The sequence below is a fragment of the Lucilia cuprina genome, chromosome 4 (assembly GCF_022045245.1).
Source record: "Lucilia cuprina isolate Lc7/37 chromosome 4, ASM2204524v1, whole genome shotgun sequence".
In the NCBI taxonomy this organism is placed as follows: domain Eukaryota; kingdom Metazoa; phylum Arthropoda; class Insecta; order Diptera; family Calliphoridae; genus Lucilia; species Lucilia cuprina.
Genome location: NC_060952.1, coordinates 77,180,069 through 77,207,360, shown reverse-complemented (window position 1 = coordinate 77,207,360; position 27,292 = coordinate 77,180,069). Strand labels below are relative to the sequence as shown.

At 29.3% G+C, this 27,292-nt stretch overlaps 1 long non-coding RNA gene across 1 annotated transcript in view; it reads right to left on the bottom strand.

Annotated features, from left to right (window-relative positions):
• Window positions 1-11,288, bottom strand: part of LOC124419417 — a 131,288-nt gene extending 120,000 nt beyond the window's left edge. The window contains exon 1 of the long non-coding RNA XR_006940572.1: window positions 11,164-11,288. This is a non-coding gene — a long non-coding RNA (uncharacterized LOC124419417). The remainder of the gene's footprint in view (window positions 1-11,163) is intronic.
• Between the last annotated feature and the right edge of the window lie 16,004 nt (window positions 11,289-27,292).

The window sequence follows — 27,292 nt, the reverse complement described above, 5'->3', positions numbered from 1 at the left end:
CTAGTTCAGTTCTAGTTCAGTTCTAGTTCAGTTCTAGTTCAGTTCTAGTTCAGTTCTAGTTCAGTTCTAGTTCAGTTCTAGTTTAGTTCTAGTTCAGTTCTAGTTATGACTTCAGTCATACATTCCTACATATATAAGAACAAGGGTATTCCCCTTACGTTCTTAATGAACTATTCTTGTGTAACTAGTTTTAAGAAATTTAAATCAAATGCTTACTTTTTATCGATAGATGTTTCGCAACTTCTTATGACTCGCACTTGTTTGCTGAATTTATTTGCTAAATGTCAATATTATTATATATACATATATACATTTTTTGACGTTTCTCAAAACAGCCATTGAGAATTGATGCTGCCTTTGTTGTTGTCATTTTCACTAAGTGTCTGTCAAACTAAATTTTTTTTATATTTATAAAATATTTATTTTTTTTTTTTTTTGTTTTCGTATCTAGAAAATATTGGTGTTATTAATTGAATATTTATGCGTTTGATGTCATCATATTGGTCATCATAACAAAATAATAACCAGTAACAACAAAAAAATTATAAGCAGCATTTAAACTATAATAATCATTATACTAGTAAAATGTATTATGAGATACAAAATAAACTCATAAGTAATATAGAAAAACATATACAAACTTATTTATTTACTACATTTTTTATTTCTATTCTACAATTAACTATAGTAGACTTATTTAGTTGGATTTTGTTATTTCCAAGATGAATGACAACAATTGTGCCAGTCAGCAGACCAGATGCATGCATCAGACAGGCAAGCATGAATGCATAGATAGAAACTGAATAGAATGAAAAAAAAAACTACACATCAAATCAAATCCAACTTAAAGTTGTCAATAAAATTATATGATTAATGATTGAATTGCTTCTAAGTATGAGTAAACGTATACATATCTATGTATAGCAGAAATAGTTATTTGTTATTATTGTAATCCATGTGAACTATTTTAAATGTCAAAGTATTATAAAATTACTGTAAACCAACAACAATGTATATTCTCTGAACAGATACTGTAATTAAATTATTTCTAATGAAACATGTTTATATATGGAAACTTGTTACGATTTTGTACTTAACTCCTTCACAAGACTCATCGTATTATTATGGGCTTAAGATGAATTATGACAATTTAATGATTTGGTAAAAAAAAAACAAAAACTTTGCGTCTTTATATTATGCGATTAATGTCATCTTATGGAGTAGTTTAAGAAATTTCCTGATTTTTCTCGAAGTAAGGAAAAAACTATTTATGATCTTAGTTGTCTAAATTAATTTAAATAATCGTAAATCATTAATGTATTAATTCTAAAAGATAATAAGTTTGATTAGTAATTCCTGGTAGCGTATGTAAATTAATAATAGATTTATTGCTCATACGTAATGTTGTTGATGGTTTGCTTTTGCAAATAATATAAATTCCTTTTTTAAAAGATTAAATGGGCGAAGTTGATGGATTATGATGTTATTATCTCATGATAAATAAAGAAAAAATTTAAAACGTTTGCTTACCCCTACAGCACAATAGTAGTATAGTATTATGTGTTTGTTTGTGTGTGTGTGCAATACATTTATACTTAAAGAAAATAAAGGCTTTGTTGCGATACCACCAAAGCACAAGGTCGAAATTTATGATCTAACGTCATTATATTGAAATTTTCAAACTTCGAAAACGGTAAATGTTAGTTTATATCAGTTATTGCCCACATTCTACTGATCAAATTGGCGGTTTATCCTTTCCAATTTTTTGCGTAACAACATCCGGTATTCGACCGGATGCGATCCAGTGTTTACTTTATTCAAAAACGTGTTTTGTTTTTATTGCAAAACCACTAAAATGTTCTACTCCACTTTATTTTAAAATGACTTATCGTTCTTTAGAGTAAAAAGTTAATTTTCAAGTGAAACGCTACACCCACTATATATTCCGCCCATTTTTTATATATTATATAAGCAGTATTCCGATGGATCACATCTGTGTCTGCTAAATTGAATTATGGATCGCTGTCTACCATTTTCTATACCAAACAAATATTGAAAACAAACATACAAACCGACAGATGAATATGGTTAAGCTGAAGGTCCTCACCACTCGTTCTACGCTTTCTCGCCTTCTATGCGTCTGTCAAAAAAATGGAATCAATGTACTTGTATGGTAAATGTTATAAACATAAAGGCGTGGAATACCTTGACGCATAGAATGCTTAAAGTAGATTAACTTTCTACTTTTATAAGCGTCACAAGCGGCGCACGAATATGTCAGCTGATTTTGAAATTTAATACTGTTTATTTAATGCGTATTTATAAAATTCAATAAAATAAGATGAGTTTAATGATGAAAAAAGAAATTAAAGCTGTAGAAAAACGCGTTAAAAAACAAAAAATTTACGTATAAAATGTGTAAGGAGGTATGAAAAGCGCGTAATTCTTTGAAGCGAAGGCGCGTAGTGTGCACCTCCGGCTTTTATTATACATTATATTTCTCAAGAAGTTTTGCAACATTTCGGGAATTTATACAATATATAGCAAATCATAGAACAAATTTTGTGTATATTGTTCCATATTCTCGATTTAATTAGATATTATTTGTTTAAGTTTGAATATACATGAATTTTTTAATGTACACAGGAAGAAAAAAGATGTCTTAAGTTTATACATTTCTGGTACCAAATTGACTTCAAAGTGTTTATAGTTTTTTATTAACATCCGTTGTCAAAGTATGTATGAATAGTTATTAAATCAACTACAACAATACAAAAAATATACGACGTTATCAAATCAACGAAACCGACAACACTATGTTGTTAAACAGAACTTTATGTATTCGAAATAACAACAATTTATTGTCGAAGTCAAAAGGATGCATTGCAATCAAAATGGCAACAATGCTGGTTGTGAAAATGAAAACAGGCTGTTTTAAATTGTATACACATCCGACTATTCAAGTGATTTCAGATTTTATATATTTCATAAGTCCCTCAGTTTGTTAATCTTCAATGTGGCCTTTTGTGAACCATGCAGGGGCGTATTGGGCTTGTGTTAATGTTTGTAACGCACAATATTATTGGTCCTATACTTACATTAAAGTATACCAATCTGCTTTCTATCACTTTCTGAGTCGATATAGCTATGTCTGTCCATCGGTCTCTTTGACTGTCTGTCTGTCTATCTGTCTGTCTGTCTGTCTGTCTGTCTGTCTGTCTGTCTGTCTGTCTGTCTGTCTGTCTTTCTGTCTGTCTGTCTGTCTGTCTGTCTGTCTGTCTGTCTGTCCGTCTGTCCGTCTGTCCGTCTGTCCGTCTGTCTGTCTGTCTTTGTCTGTCTGTCTATCTGTCGTTCTGTCAGTCTGTCTGTTTGTCTGTCAGTCAGTCAGTCAGTCAGTCTGTCCATGTAATCAAACCACAGATCGCAATTTTGAATAATGCAATAATAATTATTACAAGATCTTCTATTGTCTCAGGGACGAAGCCTATCGGTCCATTATTTCACCTAGCCCCCATACAACTGAACCGCTTGTAAACCTTATAATCAAACTACAGGTCACAATTTTGGAGGTAATTCTATGAAATTTGACATGTAATCTTCTATTATACCAGAGACAAAGGCTTTCCATCATAGCATTTTATTAATTCTTTCTTTTAATATATAAATCTATTTTTAAATAATCTATTAATTGTTTTTTAAGGGCACTTAAAAACAAATTAACAACTTTGTAAAAAAATAATAATAAATCCAGAAATCAGCTTAAAATCAATTTCACACTTTACAACAGCAAGAAATTGTTAATTATACCCTTTTATTAATAATAATAATAATTTACCACTATGACGGTTTTTAGCCTAAAGTAACTAATTTAACTAAAATATTATTAATTTTTTGGGTTTTCATTAATAAACAGTTAAACAACATTAAACTAACGCAACATTTTTCATGCTTTATATTTCTGTTATAGAAATTAAAGCTCCAAAAAATTTTATTAAAAAGTATTTAAAACAGTTCGATTAAGAAATTATTTGTCGAAATTTTAGATCATATTTTATAATTTAAATATGGTGTGAAAAAAAACATACTTATAAAAAGTAAATTTTAATCTTCTGCTATTATTTCTAAATATAAGTTAAATCTCGTGTGTTGGGCTTTTATTTTTGTATTTCCTCATATTATTTTTATTTAGTGTTTTTTTTTTTCTTTTTTTCGTATTAACAATTTAACATTTGATTAATTAAATTTAGGTTGTGTGTTTAGGATTTCTAGTGTATTTCTGTAAATAGCGGAAAAAAGTTGTTAACATTTAAAGTAGCCATTGAAAATGAAATTATTACGGATTATGTAAATTTTTATGGGAAGTTGGTGTTGAAATTTTACATTTGTATTTAGTTTGTTTCATTTAAGACCACACATTTATAATACAGATAAACTAGTAGAAAAAAACATAATGTGTAAAAAAAGAGGTGTTTCTCACTAACATTGTATTTTAGACACATTAGGCAATTTAGAATGGTTATAATTAAAAAGTAATTTGTTTAAAATTTATTGTAAATGTAAGAACTGTTTTGGACTGTAGTATTACTAAAAAGATTAGTGACCTTTACATAGTTGTTGGAAGGTGTGTCAACATTATAGATTTTTCTGCTAAGGTAAAATAGATACAATTAAAACAAAATTATAATAGAAAATTTAAAAAGTTTAATCTTTAAAGAAAAAGTTTAAATACGTTTAAAACAATAGAAATAGATTTTTTTAAATAATCTATTTATAATGGTTATTTGTAAGTTTAAATGGTTGTTAGTAACATAATATATTTTCATTGTTAGCATTATTGAAAAAATATAACTTTTTCCGTGAATCATACTCAAATTTATAATTGTGATGAACATGAAAATGATTAGGCTAACACAATATTGTTTAAATAGATTTCAAATAATAGTTATATGTTTTTGATAACAATATATTGTGAGAGTGAACATAGTTTGGTTATAGTAACCATGTCGACCTATGTTTTTTCTTTGCAAGTACGAACATTTATATGGGGGCTAGGCGAAATAATTGACCGATTTTAACAATTTTTAATGGTGTTCGTCCAAAAGAATTGCGACCTATAGCGTGCGCAAAACTCATAAAGTGATTCTGATTGGTAAGGTGGTAAGTATTATGGGGTATTACAAGCATCAGCGCAAACGTGTAGTACCCTTCCCACTATAGTGGTGTAGGGCATAACAAACAGTTTCTTCTGAAATGCAAAAAATCTAAAACAGAATCTAGCGCTTATTTTTTTCATACCACATACAAAATATGTCGGTTACTTTGAAACGCTGATCTTAGAAGGAAGCGGAAACTTACAGCAAATAACCGGCAGAATACTTTTCTGCAGGGTCCTTGAGTTCTATATTAATGAATGAGAAACATAAATTTACCACTGGTTAGCTAATCAGAGCAGAAGAACGAGAAATAACTGAACGCGTAAATTGGTCAAGAATATATATGACGCACACAATTAGGGCGATATTAGGTGATTAAGTTAAATTTAAGACTATAACAGCTTGTATGAAATCTTTAACTGAACATTCTTTAAGGGGAATGGTTTACATTATATGAGTACCAGGTAACGTTGTGCAATCGGCAACGAATAGGCAAATGTATTAGCTTTAAAAGGAAGAGGAATTTGAGAACCAAAAAGATCCGGGAAATCTCCTTAAATTCAGCAAGTTTCTAAGTTTTATGTTCTAAGTAGACATAAAAGATTACATTTTTGTTTGAATCCGAAGACGATCGTAGAACATGTTGTGAGAACAGTGAAACTCTAGAGTACTTTATTTACTATTGCAGGTATTCATCTAAGTTAGATCCAAGTATATTGGGACGAACGACGAATTTTTCGAAACGAATTTTCGTCGTCAGATATAGAACACACTAAAATATATGAAAATACACACAACCAATGCGTATGACGAAATTCGACATACGCATTTTTTATGCTGTTAAACTAATCTCTGGGTCATAAAAACTACAAATAAATTTTTCGAAAATTCAAACTTTAGTTCGAAAATTTTTGAAAGCAATTAAAACCAGTTCTGGTGGCCCAAATTGATTGAAATTTGTCAGTTTGGAGTACACTCGATGACACTACAATGGTATATTTAAAATTGAGTTCGAAAATTCGAAGTAATGTTCGAAAAAATTTTGAAGCTGTTAAAATAATCTCAAAATTGGTGATATTCACAAAAATATAATTTTATTTTTTTTCGAGGCAAATTTTAGTTCTTTTCGAGTTCAATTTCTTACATTTTCTAATTTCGAAATAATATTCGAATAAATTTTAAAGCTGTTAAAATTATCTCAAAATCGTGGAGATTCACAAAAAAAAAATAAATTTTTGTTCCTTTTTCTTACTTTTTCCAATTTCGAACAAACAAATTTTGAAACGAATTCGCAGTACGAATAATTTGATTGTGTTCCATTCTTCTTTAATGAAAAAGAGCGCACAACAGTTGTGTCCTAATTGTCCACATGTTGTATGGAGATTTTTTTTAAATTTTATAATTCGGTTCACAAAAGTGTAAAAATTTTGTAAATGGAGTTTTGAAACTGTCTAAAGGTTTCCCATGTATGACTTTAACTCAAATACGGTTTATTTTTTTTTAATAAAGATAATACAAATATATATAAATGGCTTAGAATATTCTCAAAATTGCGTTTAGTTTAGTGTGATGAAGGGTATCATCACATTATGGGCATTATGTGTTTAAGGTGATGTTTGTAAAAGCACGTTTTTAGTAGATTAAGTTATGTCCGCCTGTGTGCCAAGATCAAAATCGACTGAAAATAGTTCAAATTTTTCCAATATTTTGCTTAGCCACCATTTAAATTAGAATATTATATAGTCGGTCAAGATAAACCAAATTTCGTATTTCATTTATATGAAAGGTGTTCTCTGCTGCTAATCCGCTCTCTGGCCGTTATATTATCTCAGATATACTTATTTAATATTTTCTAAATATAGGCATGGCTCTTCGCCCACTTGAAATTTCAAAAAAAAAGTAGTTAGTAAACTCCATACAGAAATATACTGTGAAAACTTAAAATCAATTTTCATACGTATTAAAATATATTGAGGCAAAATCAATAACTTTTTATGATGATAGATATAAAAAACCTTATATATAGCACCCCCCCCCCCTCAAAACATGTATAACATAATGACATAAATAAAACTGTACTACTGTATTATTTGGTACGCTACACAGTAGGGTGCTTATACATATTTGAGGTTAAATATTTTTCTGTCAATTTATATTCGCTCATTAATGTATTTTGTTTTTAGTTTCATTGCAGAAAACCAAAAAGATAAAAAAACACTCTTTACAAAAGAAATCAATTGACATCTCTTTAAAACTTTCCCAATCACAATGATTAAAACAAAAACCACACAGAGTTTTGTTTTTTCTTTCATGGTTTTTCATAACTGACCATATAAACATCATGATGATGTTAAGAAATGTAATCGGCCTGCAGATGGTGTAATTTTTTCCATAAAATTTGTTTTCAATTTCTTTCAATTTAACGGAAAAAAAATTTACACAATAATGGTTATTTGCAGACAAAAACCAAAAAAAAAAAACTGACATGGCTAAGATTTAATAATTAATTAATATTGGCAAGCGATGACACATGAAAATATTGTTTTTATATTAAACAAATAAAACACTATAAAATAACATATAATAAAGTAAATTTTAATTAAACAAAGAAAAAAAGAAGAAATAAATTGTCACGTTTTAGTAGAAAAAACCTACTGTTTTTGCACTGACAATTAAATGATTTATTAAATAATGTAAGTATTTAATGATAAAAGTGAAATTTTCCATAAGAGTTAATGAAAAAAAATTAATAATGATTTGTATTTTTTTCACAAATCCAACATGTATATCTTATGTTATACTTAAACAATTTCATTTGTTTTATATTTAAATTTAAAATTCTGCTTAAAAAAAAACGAATTTTTTATTTGCATATACTTCGAATATTTCATATAATGATTAAATTAATTTTCAAAATTTAAATAATACTTAATTAATGTCTTTTAATTAACTTTAATTAAATAAGGTTTTTTAAATTTAAATATATGAAAAACAAACAATTTGCACTTTAATATAAAACTCATATATAAAATATAAAGTGTTAATCGCTTCCAACTAACAGGTTTGTGTCTTAAGTCTTTTGTTTGTGATTTATATTAAACAAAAGCCTGATCAATTAAACTGCAATAATATTAAAATAAATAATGTTATAAACAAATAAAAACCGCACCAAATTAAATCACTATATCCATAATATACAGGTAATTAAATTAAAATACCAACAATATTTAAAATACAACATAAGTATTTTAGATGGACTCATAAAAAAGCTGTGTTTCACTTAGACCCACCTTAAAATATAGCTTGTTTGTTTTTCTAATGTTTTCTTAATTTTGTGTTAAACTGATAGAATAATATCTTTGTTATCTAGCGGATGTTGCTACAAATCTCTAACTTAACAGTTTATAGAAAAAAAATTAAGTGTGCAAGGGAGGCGTTTTTGACCTTCGGTAGCTAAATGACAGGCGACATGAGGTGATGTGTTCATTTCCCTAGGCACTAATGATTTTGTGCGTATAACCGACCCGAAAGAGGTCTAGTCTAGGGGTATTTCTTTGGATTTGATGTATACACATCCTCCTTTAAAACTAACTAACTTCGGTAGCTAAATGACAGGAGACAGGAGGTGATGTGTTCAATGCCCCAGGCACTAAGGATTTTGTGAGCATAACCAACCCGATAGAGGTCTAGTCTAGAAATATTTCTTCTGATTTGATGTTTAGACATCCTCCATTAAAACTAAATAAATAACTAACTAAGTAACTAACTAACTATTTGGAAGTATTCCTCTATTTGAAGAAATTTACAATATTAAAGTTGAACTATTTTCAAGTTTATTTATAGTTATACCTGTTCGTAGGACATATAACAGTTCACAGATAAAAAACTCATTATGTGGTTGTGCCCAAATTGGTACTACACCCACCTTTAAGTACACCAATCGAATCACAATCACTTTCTGAGTCCGTTTAGACGTGTTCGTCCTTCCATGCGTACATCTGTGTGACCATTTCAAAATTTGTTTCGTTAAATACGATTAAAATACATAGCAAACAAATTATTAAAATTGAAAAACCTAAAGCAATTTTTATAGCAGAGGAACATAGGCATTACCTAAACCTTTGAAATTTTGTTCCATGAAATGTTTATACTACATCGAACTCGAATTCTTAAGAATTTTCCAATAAGCAATAGGAATATTATTTCCGGAAAAACATCGCTTCCAAAATACTTGGACGAAAGCCTGACATTGGCAAAGAAAGTGCTGTTAAGTTACATTTCCCTCACCAAATGCTCTACATTCGTTTTAATCCGCATCAATCTGAATTTAAAAGTGTTTTTAGTGTTTATTGCTAATTTTTGACATTCAAGTAATTTTTTGGAAGGAGTTTGTATGAGGGCTAGGGTCAAATCAGGACCGATCATTACAAAAATCTGTAATATCATTAAATGTTCTATTAAACTGAGTTTTGTTGACCTTTGTCGACATAATAGAACATTCAACTTAATTTTGAGGCTAAAAGCACTATTCGGTGGGTACAGTTGTATGGGGGCTAGCAAAATGATGGACCGATTTTACCCATTTCAAATAGGCTTCGTCCTTGGGCAAAAAATAGTATATGCAAAATTTCATCCAATTATCTTGAAAATTGCGACCTGTACCTTGCGCATAAGGTTTACATGGACAGCCAGCAAGACGGACGGACGGACAGACGGACATAGCTTAATCGACTCAGAAAACGATTCTAAGCCGATTGGTATACTTTAAGATGGATATAGGACGAATATTTTTGTATGTTACAAACATCAGCACAAACCCAATATACCCTCCCCACTGAAGTGGTGTAGGGTATAATTAGTCCAAATTTTTCAAATACGCAATGGTGTATGTTATCATAGGCTATGTCCGATTATAAATTCATATTTGTTTTTTAAAATTATTTTTTTAACATTGAAAATAAATGCTTAATAACATACATTTTATAAAGATTTCTCTTAATAAAACTGTCAAACTAAATGGAGTTTATAACGCCACAAGACATTAGCTTACGTTACTCATTAAATATAATGTTACATTAAAAAAAACAGCAATTAGTAGTTTTAAAAATATTTGCAAAAAGTTTAACTAAATATTATTATACCCTACACCACTATAGTGGGGAGGGTATTATGCGTTTGTGCTGAAGTTTGTAACACCCAAAAATATTGGTCCTTGACCCACCGTAAAGTATACCAATCGTCTCAGAATCACTTTCTGAGTCGATTTAGCTATGTCCGTCAGTCCGTCCGTCCGTCCGTCTGTCTGTGTGTCCACGTAAACCTTGTGCACACGCTACAGGTCGCAATTTTCAAGATAATTTGATGAAATTTGGCATATACTCTTTTTTGGTTCAAGGACGAACGCTATTGAAAATGGTTGAAATCGGTCCATTATTTCTCCTAGCCCACATACAACCCTAGCCCCCGAATCGGCCCTTAGGCTCATAATTACGTTAAATGTATTAAAATGTCAACAAAAATCAACAAAAATTAGGTTTACGAAACAATAAATGACAATACTAATTTTTTTAGTGATCGGGCCTCATTTGATCCTAGCCCCCACATAAACTTTCCTTCAGATAATGACTTGTAGGTGAAAAGGATAGGCCCATATTTACCCTCTTGTAGAAAATCTCTTTTTTTGTCAACAACAAGTAAAAATATTCCACAATAAAAGAAATTAAATGCTTTATTTAAAAAACACAATTTTAACATAATGACTGGTGTAGGGTAAGGTCGGTAATGTCCGACTATAAATTCATATTTGTTTTATGATATCTGCAGTCTAATATAATGACTCTAAGTAACCATTATATGCGTCACATTTTTATATTGCTAGTTACAGTAATGACTCCATTGTATTCTTTACTTTGTTAGACTTTTTACAATATGTTTATGTTGGGATATGTATGTTTAGTTATTTGACTTATAAATAAAATAAAACTAAATGCATTTAAACAAAAGTACTTACCTTTTTGTCGGTTTCAAAAATGTTATAAATATTTTTTTCAGATTTTTTTTAAGTATTTTCTAAAATGTTTGTTATTTACAAATGTTTTGTAACTTTGTCTGTTAAACTTTATTAAACAAATTTTGTTTATGCAGCAGTTATTTCAAAAATTTTTTAAGTTTAAATTTTTATGTATTTTTTTTTCGTTATTATTTTTTTTTTATTAAACATAAACATAATTTTCATAAATTTTTTTTTCAATTATTGGAAAATTTTCACATCTTTTTTTCAAGTTTGGGTATTTCTTTTTAGTTGTGGCGAAAATATTTTATTTATTTTGGTTTTAAAACTTTTTTTTAATTATGGAAAAAGTCGTACATTTGTTTTTTTTTTTTTGCTAAATATGTTTGAAATATTTAACTGTTAAAAAACTGTATAACAAATTTTTTGGTTTGATTTTAATTTGAGTTTTTGTCTTTTAAGTAGCATCTTCACTAGAATTAAAAAAAAGGAAAAATATTTTTTAATTTTTTAAATTTATTTAAAATTTTTTTATTGAAAAATATTAATATATAGACATGTCAGTGAATATATAGTATATTGTCATAATGAGTTAAGTAACTTTAATTTCAGTATTTTCAGTATGTTAGCTCATAACCATAGTGTCAAATAAATTTAAAAATTTCAAGTGACAAAAACTGATTTTTAAGAAATTCCAAGAAAATAAGTAAAAACTTTAATACACTTTAATAAATATCAAAAACTAATAATATTAATATTTAAAACTAAAATAATTGTATGTATGTGTGTGTGTGTGTTTGTATATAACACAAATTGACATTTTGAAATCCTAACTGCCACTGCAAATAAGATGAAAATTTATTCCACACAAAAAATTCATAAAGAAACTACAACTAAAAAGTCTAACGTCAAATGCAATTTAAATTTAAATATTCAATGAAATACAAAAAAATAAAAAAAAAATGATTTGCCATAAAAACTCTTAAAAGAAAAATCTCAATAACATTTAAACATAAAATGCTAATAAAAATTAAAGTTTTACCAGCCAATGGAAAAAAACAGGCCAAAAATCAACACTCTAGTTATACAGTCTCACAAAACAATTTTAATTTGAAACTATTTTAACTTGAAAAATCTATTAAAATAGTTGCTGCATAAAAGAATTTACATAAAATTTTTAATTATTTAGTTTTTTTCTCTTTTTATATAGAGTTGCTACTAATTAGTTGGCAAAGTAAAGAAAAAAATCAGGCTACTAATATAAATCATGTGAAATGTCATAAAAAAAGAGAAAGATTTTTTAAAAAAAGAAATATTGTAATAAACTGCTCTAAATCATTAAAGTAAAACTAAAAATCCTATAAATTATTTATTTGCTAATCTAAGGAATTTAACCTTTTCTACAAAATGTTTATATATATTTATTACTAAATTTAATTAGAATTTTATTAATTATGTTAAAAATGCGGTAGTAAATGTACAATAAGTAACTCATAAATTAAATAATATGATTCAATTAAACCAGTAGGGATGTATTGTTAGACTTTATATATTTGAAATGTAATTTGTTATATAAAAGTTATTTCATTAACTGCCATTTTAATATTAATGAACACTGTTGCTAGGAGCTTCTGTAAAAAAGAGTTGAGAGCAAAAACGTTTTAAAACGACGAACTTAATGTTTTTCAAAGGTAAATTTTTGTGAATACTTATATTTGTGTATAATTCCGTTCTGCAAACTTGATTTGGAATGTAATGTAACCGAAATGTAGCCGAGAAAGGGCTTAGACCTGTCTGCTAAGCAAAGTCATAATACATTTAAAGGGAAATTATACAAATTACTTGTGTAGAAGAGCTGAGAAGGCTCTAAATACGACTTTAAGCTGGGCTCAAACGAGAGGGTCAATGTTAACCAAAAAAAACGGAAATCTGTCTTTTCACAAGAAATACAATAATTTCTAGGTATACCGAATCTTTCCTCCTTATTTTCATTATAAAAATCGCTGTCTAAGTTTGGTTGGCTATCGTGGTAGTTCACAGAACACAATCAGTTAAGTAGAGTTCAAAAGATTCTGATCAGAAGATTGGCTATGAGGTAATTTACAAGGAATTTGTTTCACTGGTTAGAGTAGGGTAATCGTAAAGAAGATAGAAAACAAGTTTTTTCCTTTGAGGAGAAGACTAAGCCGGTCTTGCATGTCTGTGTATCATCTAGTGTCTGGTTATTATTGTCAGAAACTTCGATAAATATTTGAATTATAAGTCGACTTGTGCGTTTTTCTTTGAAAGAATACCATATTAATTTAATCCATCTACATGTGTCTAGTTTAATACATTTTTTTTCAGGTTTTTGAAGAAAATGATAAAACTTTGGATAATACTCAATGAGGTTGCTATTGAAACGTATTTAGAGAATATCCCATTCTAATTAGCCTTGGCTAGATCATTCCTTTCATTCAAATTTATTTAAAAAAGCCCGAATTTAGAAAAAGATAATACTATGTTTAAAATTTTTGTATGAAAACTACTCAAAATTTTGAATATTGTTTTACATTCATCCTTCTGAATACGTGTCTTGTTTTTAAAGAAATCACATCTGAAAATTTCTCAATATTTTCATATAGTAAACTATTAAAAGTATTAAAACATTTTTAAATTTCTGCCATTTTAAGACCAATTAAAGCTTTACTGACAACACTCGTTGTGTTATTATTTTTTGTATACTTCCATCAGTTTATCGAGCTATAATTTTGAAGATTGTTTAACGAGAATATACTCGTCATATTTGGACCAAGATCGAGCTGCATTGATTTAGTTTGAAATTCTACAAATTGAGTCAAATTAGAACTAAGCATAAACAAAAAGCCTCCTTTATAAAACCAAGTTAACAGTAATAGATAATTTACTTTCAATTATCAATCCTTTACTATCCTTATTCCGTGTTTATTTTATATAATGTTTTATATAATTGCTCGTTCGCTATTATTAGTTATATGGTACTTTTTTGGAATCATTCGTAAGTATTGCTCTAACTCATTGACATTTGATTTGTAACTAAGAAAATTACAAAAAATACAATTGCGAAGTACAATCCTTTGTGCAATTATACTGCATAATGCATAAAAGTTACGTCAGGCAACTTCAATGGCTGCGTAACAAAGACAGCGTCAAGCTGTCTTAACATCTGCGAAAAGTGATAAATGTTGAAGTACTTTACGTGAACTCCTACCATGTCGACTTTATTTCATGATGGTCTTTTGTGCTTCTTCTACGTGCTCTTTTCTCAAGTACTTGAGCTATCTAAACTTTTACTATTGCTGCCCCGTTGCTTAACTTCCTTACTTCCTTATACCTCTTCATTCATCCTGTATCATATACATATAGTAAACTATCACTGCCTCCTTGCTTAACTTCCTTTCATCTATCAACTTTCAACCCAGCACTTTTCTCATTCATCTGACAAACTCATTCTAGGAATACGTTTAGTCAAGTCCCGTATACCCCTTCATTCATCTTGTATCATATACATACAGTATATTTAGCACCAACTCATTTTCAAAGCTTAGTCCCACTGTCAATCCTCATCGCCAACAACACCAAACATAATCCTGGATTATACACCTTACCCTGTGAATTTGAGTTTAAACCACAGTCACTATGTGGATCCGAAGGAACCTAAACTAACTGACTAGCCAGGACATAGTCCTGGGGGCAATTGACCTCCCGCATGACATCAAATTTAAATAAAGCGAAAAGAATCTATTCTTTATATTTATTTCATGAAAAATTTGTACTATTACGTTTTCGCATTGTTTTGTTTTATTTCAGTTCAATTTATAAAATTAAGTTTGTCACTTAAGTCTTTTGTTTTGCAATACATTTTCATTTAAAATTTTCACATTTATGTTATTAATCAAACAGATTTTAGCCATAACAATAAAAATTTAATCAATTATCATAATTTAGTCAATTTATTAGTCTGGTTATTTTTTAGTGTTCACTGGTAAAATTTTATATCTCACCAGAAGTTTGTTGGAGAAAAAAATCACATTTAAATTGATTTAATTTTTAATTAAAACAAATAAAATTAAATGTAAATTTACACCAGGCGACTAAAAAAAATTGTAGAGGTCAAAATGCAGTAATCTTGCAATTTGTTCAAAAAAAAAAAACTTTAATTTCATTATTCTAATCTATTTATGGAGTTTGTAGCAAGCTTTTGCACTTTTTAACCTGCTGCATAAATTTAACAAAATAATTAAGTTTGTTATTTATTTTTCGTTAAATTTTTTTCCGCAATTTTTTCATTTCGTGTTTTTTGTCGCCAATTGAAATTGAAAATAACGAAAGCAAACCAAAAAAAACTTGTTAAATTGTGTTACAATAAAATTTGCAAAACATTTGTTTGTAATTTTTTGATACTAATTGTTAAAATTTATTTGTCATTTCTTGGGACTTAATTTGAGAAATATGTAAATGTGGCGCTGTGAATAACTTTTGCAAAAAATTTTAATTTCAAATTTTAACATTTAAATATTTTATTTAAAATTGAAATTAAGCAAAAATTTCCAGTCATTCAACTAAATGTAAACCAATAATTTTTGTACTGGTTTAAAAAAATTTGATAATTTTATGGCTAAAATAAATGTTAAACTAAAAAAACTAAAAACAAAAACAATTTTCACATAGAAAACTTTTGTGGAAAATTTTTTTGTCAACATAAAAATTGTAGATTATGTTAATTATTGAAACACTTTTGATAAACAAATGTTAAATGCAAATTTAAAATAAAATCAAAATTATTAGTGTTATCACTTAATATATATTTATTTCCATTTAGGGCCAAAATACAATTTAGTACCGGTTTTTAATTATTGTTTTTTTTAATTTCTTCTTCTTATAATCATCGTAAGACAATACAAAACAATTTAGTTTGTTAAAAGTTTGAATATTTTAAACAAAAATTTATATTGGCCTGAGTCACTCAATGACAGATTAATTATTTTGGAAATTTATTTATTTAAACAAAAAAAAATCATTGAACTTTACTTTTGAAACAATTAAGGCAATTAACAAGTTCAAATAAAATAAGTTACGTATTCGTATCATTTGTATTTTTGTGTTGAATGATTTTTATTTATTTATTTATTACAGACAAGTTTTATTTTCTCTTTTTTTCTTTCATTCAATACCTGTTGTCGAGCTGGAATTCAGCAAAAATTTCCGTATTATATTTTTTTATTTCACATTTTCTGCTTTTATTTTTACTCTTCAATAAATAACCTTTAATAAAAAAATTACTAAAAGGTCAGATGGTGTGTTGGAAAATTTATAAAATTTCTTAGATTTTGAGAATGAAGCAACTTTTCAATTTCCCTACAAAATAACTAAAAATTAAGTATTTTAGTAAAATAATATTTAGTCACAGTATTATATTAGAGTCTCTTCTAAAACCCATAGCTGGCTGAGCCTTAATCTAAACAGCGTCGAAGAAATATTTGAAAGGCGTCTTTATTAGGTCTAATATGCCCTTATCTGGTGTTGTAATTTTTAAACTAGTTATGAAACGGTTATAGGACATGTCATCAATGTATACTGGACACATTGGAAGGTTATACACATTCATCGGACGTGCCTGATCGCATACCAGACACAGAATATGTCGGAAACTTTAAAACGCTAATCCAAGATAGAAAGTCTGGGTCAAGCGGAACATTGGAGCAAATACCAGTACGATTCCATTGCTACACGAATGGCTCTAAATTAGGGGACAAAGTGGGACTGGGGTTATATTTTGAACACCTAGAAACAGAAATATACCCCCGTTTAGCTAATCATAACACAAGCTTCTAAGCAGAGGTACGAGCAATAACGCAATGTATAAATTGGATTAGGGCTTAATATATTTACCGACAACCAGAAGGCAATTAAGATATCAGGTGTTAGAAAATTAATCTAAGACCGTATTTGATTGTAAGAAAGCTTTAACTGAATACTCTCCCAGCGGTAAGGTTTACATTATATGGGTACCAGGCCACTCGGGAGTAGTCGGCAACGAAAGGGCGAATGTAATAGCTTTAAAAGGAAGGGAGCTCGATGACAACCACAAAGATTATATGGGGTGACCCTGATGAGAGCAAGATGAGAAATCTCCTCAAAATGAGCAAGACTGAGGTTAGTATGATGCTACGTATTCTGAGTGAACACACAGGATTACGTGCACATCTATACAAAATTGGACGTGCGGATTCAGACGAATGTGGAGAGGAGAGTGAAACTCTGGAGCACTTTCTTCGCCACTGTCAGGCATTTGTCGAAGTTAGATCCAAGTATCTTGGAAGTGATGTTTTTCCGGAAATAACATTCTTAACTAACACCTATTGGAAGATTCTTAGAAATTACGTCCAGGAAACTGAGTTTCTGAACATGTAAAAATAATACATTCAATGAACAATTTTTTTCCATGAATTGTAGCGCACCACAAGCCCGATAGTGGCCTAGGTGTATTTCTTCGGAATTGATGTCGTATACATCCTCTTACCAACCTAAACTAACCTAACCTTAATCTTCAAAAACGTTACCCTCATTCTTCAAAAACGTTACCCTAATTCCCTAAAATATTGTTTCCGCATTTTCAATTGTGAAATACCCATTTTGGATTGAATTTTTTTAGAGCTTGCAACCTTCATGTAAATTTCCAAGTAAAAATCCATTTATATAATAATTTTCACACCAGAAATACAAACTGATATTATACGCAGCTAAAATCATCGAAGTAATTGATATGATTTATTCAAGGTACAGTTTGTGGGCAAGAAATGTTGCATGAATCAAATATCTTCTCCAACCAATCCGGTAGAAGAGTATCTGCACGTTCACAGTTCTGTTCACTGTAACAGAACCTTCGTTTAGTATTCAAAGTTTTATTCTCTCGAAGAACGTAATAGATTAACTGAACTGATAATGTTTGCTATATAATTATATATAAAAATGGTAGAAAATATAAAAATACTTCTTTAAAATATTTACAAAATAAGGACGATGATGTTAACAGTTCTACTGATTCACTTGAGAGTCTTGCTTTCAATTCTACTGTCATAATCCAGTCTACACCAAGACCTTAAATTATTTTTAATTATTTTGAACTCGAACTTATAATTAAAAAAATAAACCAATTTTTAACATTTTCAAATTTCATTAAATTATATTGAAAATTGCAACCTATAGCGTGCGTGCAAAATTTACATGGACATGTGACGGACGGACAGACGGACATAGCTTAATCAACTCAGAAAGTGATTCTAATAACCCACTATAATCTTAAATTTTCATTTCTGATGTTTCTTTACAACAAATTCTACAACATAGTTTTAGTCTCCCGTTTTTACATAATTTACCACTTTTATCCGATATTTACTATGTCAAAACCCTGTGCAATATTGCATCTTGGCGATATCACATAGAGGAAAAACCAGTCAGACGTACATGGCTAGATTGTGTTTAAACAATAAAATTCAGAAAATATTTAAACTTTTGTGGGCCTACTATCAATACTAAACAAAAAGTATTTTTATTTGACTTCAAATTCACTACATCTAAAGTCATTCTCAGGAAGTAATTTCTATGGATGTTATTTAGAAGTGAAATTATTGCATTAGACAATACAACTAATTTGACTCAAATACCCAGCAAAACGAGTGAAGAAAAAGAACTAAAATTTTCACCACAAATAACATACTTCCAATTTTGGTGAAAAACCTATGAATTTTACATTAGCGTGTCATTGGAGGGATGTTGTTCATTGTTGACAACTATGAACTAAATCTAATCTTATTCATAAAACTCCGATATTTGGATGTCAAGAATAAACTGGCTTCGTATGTTAATTTTATTGGTTTTTCACCAAAGTTTGATGTACTTCGAATATGTTATTTGTAGTGACTTTTCTACATCTCTTTCCTTTCACTTTTAACTAGGTTTTCATTTGTAATGAAATATTTGGATTCTTTCGCGTCAATAGACATCACTTCCATAGAAGTTAAAAAAAATCAATTAGTGCTACATTTAAAGTTGTGATAAAAGTTATTCCTTTAGAAGTACTTCGATTTATTTTTGCAGGGATGTTGTAAAGGATTATAACAGATTGGACGAGCGAAATACTACGAACGTAAAGCAGATGGTGAAGATAATACAAATATTTTCTCTATCAACTAACGTAAGAAGTCGAATTCACTACAGAAAACATGGACATTTCGTTCGGATCAGGGAATCGACAACGACATTTTCACAAAACTTTGCGTAATTACAAATGAAGTTATATATTCAAAATTAAATTTTTTTCTGATTACAGAAAGTATTTTATAATTTTCATTAAAAAAGAAGTTGGATTCTAAAAAAAAGTACATAATTCCTAAAATATGAATCCAATATATAATAAAGTTTAAAATTTGATTGGACTATTAAGTAAAGGATTTTTTTCTTATTTCAGCTAGATTTTTCCCTAATAGTGCAGTACAAAGATTATTTACTATAAATGGCAAAAAATCATTCTACTCTTGCGATTTTATTTTAAATTAACATATTGGTTTTCATAAAAAATCTATTTTGATAATAAATATATTTTTTTTAAGTCCCATTATTTATATAAAAAATCCTAATTCATATTTTTCTTTGCCCATTAAATCCGCGGAAGCAAAAAAAAATTTTATTATTAATTTTTAAATTAATTTACTCAAAAGCTAAAAAAACTTCATTATTATTTGTTTTTGTTTAATAGATTTAATTTTAGAACTCTACACATACTCAATTTAATCGCCTGCAAACAATTCGAAAAGACAATGATGCTTGGGTCTTAAGTCTTTTGTTTAAAATACACATTTACGTATGTGGTAGCACAGAAAATAATCAATTATTACTTTTTTTTATTAACATTATTATTATTTGTTAATGGTTTATTGTTTTAACAAATTTAAATATTTTTAATATTTATTAATTCTTTTTTTGTATTTTTTATTGTTGTAGACATCTTTATGATTAAGTTAAACTTAAACAGTTTATTTATGATATCTATTGGTTGGCTACTGTTTTACAATTTGTAGATGTTTTATTGTATTTATTTTATGATTTTTACTGTTTAATAAAATAAAGCAGAATTTTAATTAATTTTTTTTTAGTATTTTTTTACACACGTTTTTCTTTAACTATTATTTTTTACTATTTACTGGATTTTTTATGGATTTATTTTTAAATAATTATTTGTATGTATACTTTTTTTAAAAAAACATTTACTTTGAATTCTTTTGAAATTGTTAAACAATTATTTATATGATGTAACCTGTTAAAGCTAAAACAGCAACAATAACTTGCACTTGCAAACTTTACAAACAGACGAGAATATTTTATTTTTTAATTTATGGCATTTCATAAAAAAATAAATCAATATTGCACAAAAATAACGAATTTATTACAATAAACCGTCATTACAAAAAAAACTTTACGAAATTTATATAAAAAAAAAAAACTAATAATAACACTCAACATTTAGTATAAAAAATTTAAAACCACGAAACGTTATAGACATTGCCGTTTTTCGTTTTTGGTGTTTGATGTGAGTGCAAAATAAAAATTAGACAAAAACTAAACAAAACTCTAGACAAAAATAAACTACATTTTTCGCACACGTTAAGCGCGCAATTGCAAAAAAGCAAACAGTCCCGCAAGAAAGCCGTTTAGAAACTGCAAGGGAATATATTTGCAACAACATGCGCATGTGCCAAACACAATCATGGAGTCAACCAGCCAGCCAGGCCGCCAGTCAGCCAAATAGTATCCAAACACACAACAAAAACCCCATAAACAGTTTTTAAACAGCAGGCAAGCAGGCAGTCCAGCAAACATAACTGCAATAATACTACACTTCCAATGCAGTCGACGCAAATGAACAATATTCAACAATTGCAATTGCCGGTGCAACAGCATGTAACACTAACAAAATCACCGCAAAACTTAATGTGCCTTAACACACTCACAGCAATAGTTGATCATCGTTGGTGCAGTTGACTGTGGTAAGAGCAATAAACCACAAACCACAACAAACTCACTGCAGCAAAAAAAACGCTAAAAACAAAAGCAACAATAATAAACAAAAGCAAAAAAAACACAAAAAAGTTGGCAAATAGCAACAACCTCTCAAAGACCGACTGACCGAGTAATACAGTGTAAATAGCTTAAGTCATGCCACCACACAATACAACTGGCGAGAACAGAAACAGTTTCAGCTGAAATAATCTCAGAAAAAAAACAGACTCACACAGTTATACTCTAAAAGCCGCTATAAAGAAAAAATCTGTTAAAACCAAGTCAAGAAACAGCAAAAACAATCACTTAACAAAAAAAGAAAAACCTGAACATCAAAGCAGGTTTATTGCTATTGTCTCTTACTTAAGAGTAATTCATAATTCTTTTCAAGAGCAATTCAAAAACACCAAGCAAAAGCAATATTCTCTTAGCCACTAAGAGAAACGTTGGTGATATTGCCTTTTCTCTAATACTCTTTAATTTTCCATTTTATTGTTGAAATTTCCAGTAAGAGCTTAATTCTAACTGTTGTGCTCAGCTTACGGTTTATTTCCCACATTGCCAATAACTTCCAATATTGTACTGTGTTTTACTTTAACTCTGAGCTGACGTCTCAACTCGACGTTGTTTGTTAAAGGTTTAACGTTTAACCAATCAAATTAAGTTGGCAGTATGTTTTTGCTACCTGGAAATTGTTTTTGTGTTTAACAAATATTGTTTAAGTTAATGGTGGAGAGTGTGTGTTTTTGTTAGTGGCTAAAGAAAAAACACACAAACACAAATGTTGTATAAATAAAAAAGAGTGCTTGTGTTTTAAGTCTTTTGTTTAACAGTTGAGTTTTTGCCTACATTTTAAACTAACAGTAATGTTATTGATTTGTTTTAACAGTATGTTGCTTAAGGAAATTTTTGTTTTTACTTTTAATGGTGTGTATTTGTTGTTAAGAATATAGAGGTAATTGTTCTATGAAATTTTAATTTCATAAATCATAACAAATCAATTATTAAGTAATCAATTATTAATTATTGGAAATAAATTATTAAATTTGGGGAAAATTATAAGCTTTTTATTGCTAATAAGTCCCTTATATAAGGTTAAACATCCAACCATAATTGATCAATTCTCTTCGCTATATTAACATGTATTTCGTATAATAAAATCTAAACATATTACAAAAATATATAATAAAGCTTAACCATGCAAATTGAAATAACTTAAGATAGTTACTAAATAGCTATTTAATATTTATAGCCTACACCAGTATAGGGGGGAGGGTATTATGCTTTTGTGCTGATGTTTGTAACACCCAAAACTATTGGTTTTACACCCACCTTAAAGTGTACTTATCGGCTCAGAATCACTTTCTATATCGATTTAGCTATGTTCGTCTGTTCGTCTGTATATGTGTCCATGTACATTCTACAGGTTGCAATTTTCAACATAATTTGATGAAATTTAACACAAACTCTTCTTGGTCCAAGGACATCTGCTATTGAAAATGGTTTAAATCGGTCCATTATTTCGCCTAGTCCCTATACAACCATACCCCCACCGAATACGTTAAATGTTCTACTATGTCAACAAAAATCCATAAAATTTAGTCTTATAGAATTCTAAATGACACTACCGATTTTTGTAATGATCGGGCCACGTTCTGATGTTTGAATGTTTTTAGCAGTTGGAAGATCCAGGAAGTTATTTCCAGATTGTTTTTGCTGGTAACTAAACAACATTTACACTAAAAATGGTTAAAAAAGATTAAAAATTATTTGTAAAAGTGCTTATAAAAGACTCTTAGAAAATGCCTAAAAATTACTAAAATATGATTCGAAAATTTCTCTTAAACGACCAGTATTTCGACTCATAAATGGCTCAAAAATTCATTAAAAAAATTGAGGTGAAACTGATTAGAGGTGAGGCTCATAAAAGACTTTCTAAAGAGTCGCGTGTATGATACCATTTTTTACCGATGAATGTATCATTTATGATGAGAGAATATGTGACAATTTTAGTCGTGCAGAAAACTCATAAATGGCTCAAATGCGATCAAAAATTAAAAACAACTACATAAAGATTCACTATGGCAGCATGAATCAATAAATATCTGAACTCTAAGTCATTTCTTAAGGCTAAAATATCTAAGTATGTATGTATGTATGAATGTATGTATGTATGTATGTATGTATGTATGTATGTATGTATGTATGTATGTATGTATGTATGTATGTATGTATGTATGTATGTATGTATGTATGTATGTATGTATGTATGTATGTATGTATGTATGTATGTTAACATAAAATCTCTCAGTAGAGTTTGGTATATAATTTTTGGCTCGCATAAAATTTACAGAAGTTTTGGCTTGTAAGAAATTTATGTCGAGTTTCATAGCATTATTTGTACCTCTAAAACAATTATGTCCTTTTAAGCTGTTTTTTTTTTTTGAGGTCCATTTGTATGGGGGCTATCCGAAATCGTGAACCGATATTGCCCATTTTCTATACCAAACAATCCTTATCAATAAAGAATATTTGTATAAAATTCAACTGCTCCCACCATGGGATCTCTATCCTGATTTAAACCGACTGACTGACAGACGAACGGACATGGCTAGATAGTTTTAGAATTAAATGTGGACCCAGAATATATATATTTTTGTAGGTATATGGCCAATATTTCGATGCATTACACACGGAAACTTTTTTGATGATGGTTATAAAAACAAAATTCAATGAAATTTGTTACATAATCTTCTATGTCCCATGGGAGAAGCCATTTTTTCACCTAGCCTCCATACAATTGAACCCCAGAATAGGGCTTCTAAACGTTGTAATCAAACTATTGGTCGAAATAATTCAATTTTTGCTTGATACCATATAAGATATCACTTGATACCATTTAATTTTCCTTCATTGTCCAGATATGTTCAGGGTTTACACTGTCCATACCACAAGAACAAGTCCTTGGATTATTGGATTGAATCATTATTATGCTTTACCGAATACGTCTTATTTGCGTAGTTATTAACAAATGTAATGCTTTTGCAATATTCAACAGAATTATTGAAGATTCGGATATCGTCAATTCTCAGGTCCTCTAAAAACTGATTTCAACAAACATACAGACAGACGGACAGACAGACAGACAGACGGACGGACATGACTTAATAGACTTTATAGGGTCGAAAAATTATATTATAGAAATTACAAACGGAATGACATACCTATATATATCCCCTTCTCACGAAGGTGAAGGGTATAAAAAAGCAAGGATTTCAGGTGGTTATTGCAAATTCCCTTTACTTATGGATATTACATCCGGCCCTAAGTAGTATTAAATCATTTAAATATATTTTGTGCTATATTTTCATAAACGAACATTAATTAAAGAACAATACTTAAGAAATTTTATTGATTTTAGAAAAATGCTTTCATTTCGAATGCCAAACTTATTAAAATTTTAATCTTTATTATAAATTTTAAATATTTTATTCTAATAAAAAAACTCAAAACTTTTTGAAAACAATTAGGTTATACAAATACACAAAACTAACCGTTATGTTAAATAAAATGAGAAAAAAAACAAATCTATAACATTTTTGAAACTTGACGCGCTGTCCAATTGTTATAATTCTATTCTAGCAAGTTTGTGTCTTAAGTCTTTTGTATTAAGAAGTCAATTTTATTTTATTTTACAACAAACACGTGCCAGCTAAATAAAAATCTCTAAGCCAAAGATAAAAAATAAAAATGTTTTATTTTTTAACTGTAACAAACTACTAAATTCTTATAGATGACAATTTAATTGTCACTTCCTGCCGAAATTTTACAAAAAAAAAAAGATTTAAAAGAAATACAACGATTATCTCAAAAGAAACGAAAATAACAGAAAAAAAATCACAGACCAAAAGAGCCATAATAATTGACAAGCACTTGAATACTGGCTTAATGTCACTTCAATAAAACAAGCATAGCAATAGCCATCACAACAACAGCAACAAAAGCAACAACACAAAGTGTGAAGCCCACACTTGTCAAATGATTACAAAAGTATTAACGACAACAACAACAAGATAACTACGTTTTTTACTACACAGTAGCACCTCAAAGTCCCAAATGTACTTTATGGTAGAGATAAAAACAACAAAAGCAGACAAAACAAAAAAACAAAAAAAAAAAAAAAACTTAAAAAAAGGTTTCTTTGCCAACATTAAAATGACCAAAATGACTAAAAGAAAAAAAATATCGACTGTCTCTATTATCATAATAAAGTGAGATAACACCCAATGGATTAAAGACATGTTATTGAAACTAGAAATGGATTTTCTATGTTTAAGTGAAGTCAGAAATACAAAATAAAAAAAAAAACACGGTGAAAAATAAAATTGTCATAAATTACAAAACAATGACAAGTGGTTTAAGAAATGAATGAGAAAAAAACTCTAAGAAAACTATATGTTTTGTTTGTATGTATGTAAGAAGAAAATGAAAAATACAATTCAAAACAAATAAAAAAAACTGTAAAGTTGTGTTTTCTTTTTTTTGTAAATAAACTACAATTGACATATAGTGTTGCACCTTTTTGTTGCAATGTATTTCACAATACATATGTATGCACATTACATTAATTGCTGGTATGTGCAACAAATTTAAATCATTGAAGATGACCGGGTCATATAAAATCTCCATACTGCTGTTAGAAGAGAAAATATTGATTTAAGAACTGGTATATCAAAATGCCATGTTTGAATTCACTCTCCTGTACTATTGTCACTTCAACAGATGTCACTGGCTGTTGCGACATAGCAGCTAATGCTGGATTTCCTTAACCCGGTGAGTATATCTTAATCTTCGCGTAGTAGGGCGCCAGCTCATTTAGGTTGGGGGCGTGTCAAGTTGACATTTGTAACGTGCGACTGAAGGAAATCTGCGAGAGCGAATCATTTACAGCAAGAACACGCTTTGGCATCGTTAATGACAACGCTGAGGTATCCGGTACTTCTCCGCCTGCCAGGCTATCATTAAGCTAGATGTCATTCCGCAAAGTGTTGAATTGGCATAAGGCCATCAAAACAGATATACACGTAAAGCACTTAGACATTCAATCCACGATGGGGTATTTTTCTTGGTGAACCGCCTTGGAGTTATTGCAAACTGGAGAAAAAGACATGTTACCAATACGTCTATAAGCAGAAGAGGTCGTTAGCCTTACTTGCCATTCCTTGCAGCCTATTGACATGTGGTCAAATAAGAGAATTATACAATAAGGGCTATGATTGGGTATACACTATTTGGCTATTAGCTAAAGTCCTTCAAGAAAAAAGTTTGTAGTGTTCCTAAATTTTATGAAGAGAATGTTGTTGGGCTTTTTACTTTAGTCTTTTGGTTTCGTGATCTTCCTAAATTACAGAAGGAGAATATTAGTTAAATTACAGATATCAAAACGCTTTGTACTTCCGCATAAGCTTTCTGGCGCTGTTGCTGATTTACAGGATTGATTTGGCTATGTACTTAGGTCTGAAAATGCGTCGAAACAGTAGGGTTTCTATAACCCTTTTTCGATACAAGGAATTTAAAGAGATGAAATTTCGGAAAAATTTCTTCTAGGTGTCAATTTGAGATGTTTTAGTATTGTTTGAGTATGCCTTGATATTTCTCTCACGGTGGTCTTTTTCAAACACAAAGTAGCCTTGAGAACGGTCTACCATCGCCCCCTTCAATCTTTAATGAAGAAATCGGGTGGTAATTTTTGTACATGGCTAAGCCGGTACATATACAAACACTTTGCTGGAGGACTCGAGCTATCTAATCTCTTGCTATAGTGGTCCCGTTGGAAAAGGGTAAGTGTCATGAGCAAGCTCAATCTAACCACGACAAAGGAAAAGACAATCACTGGTTAGAGTCAATAAAAGGGCCGTACCCAACATCAGTTTAAAATACCCAATTGATGTTATGAAGAATGCTCATGTCTCTAAAAACATTTCCATCATCTAAAGACTCACTCCAGTGCATTCCTGGACCTTTTAAAGTCGTCCAACTACACTACTGAGAT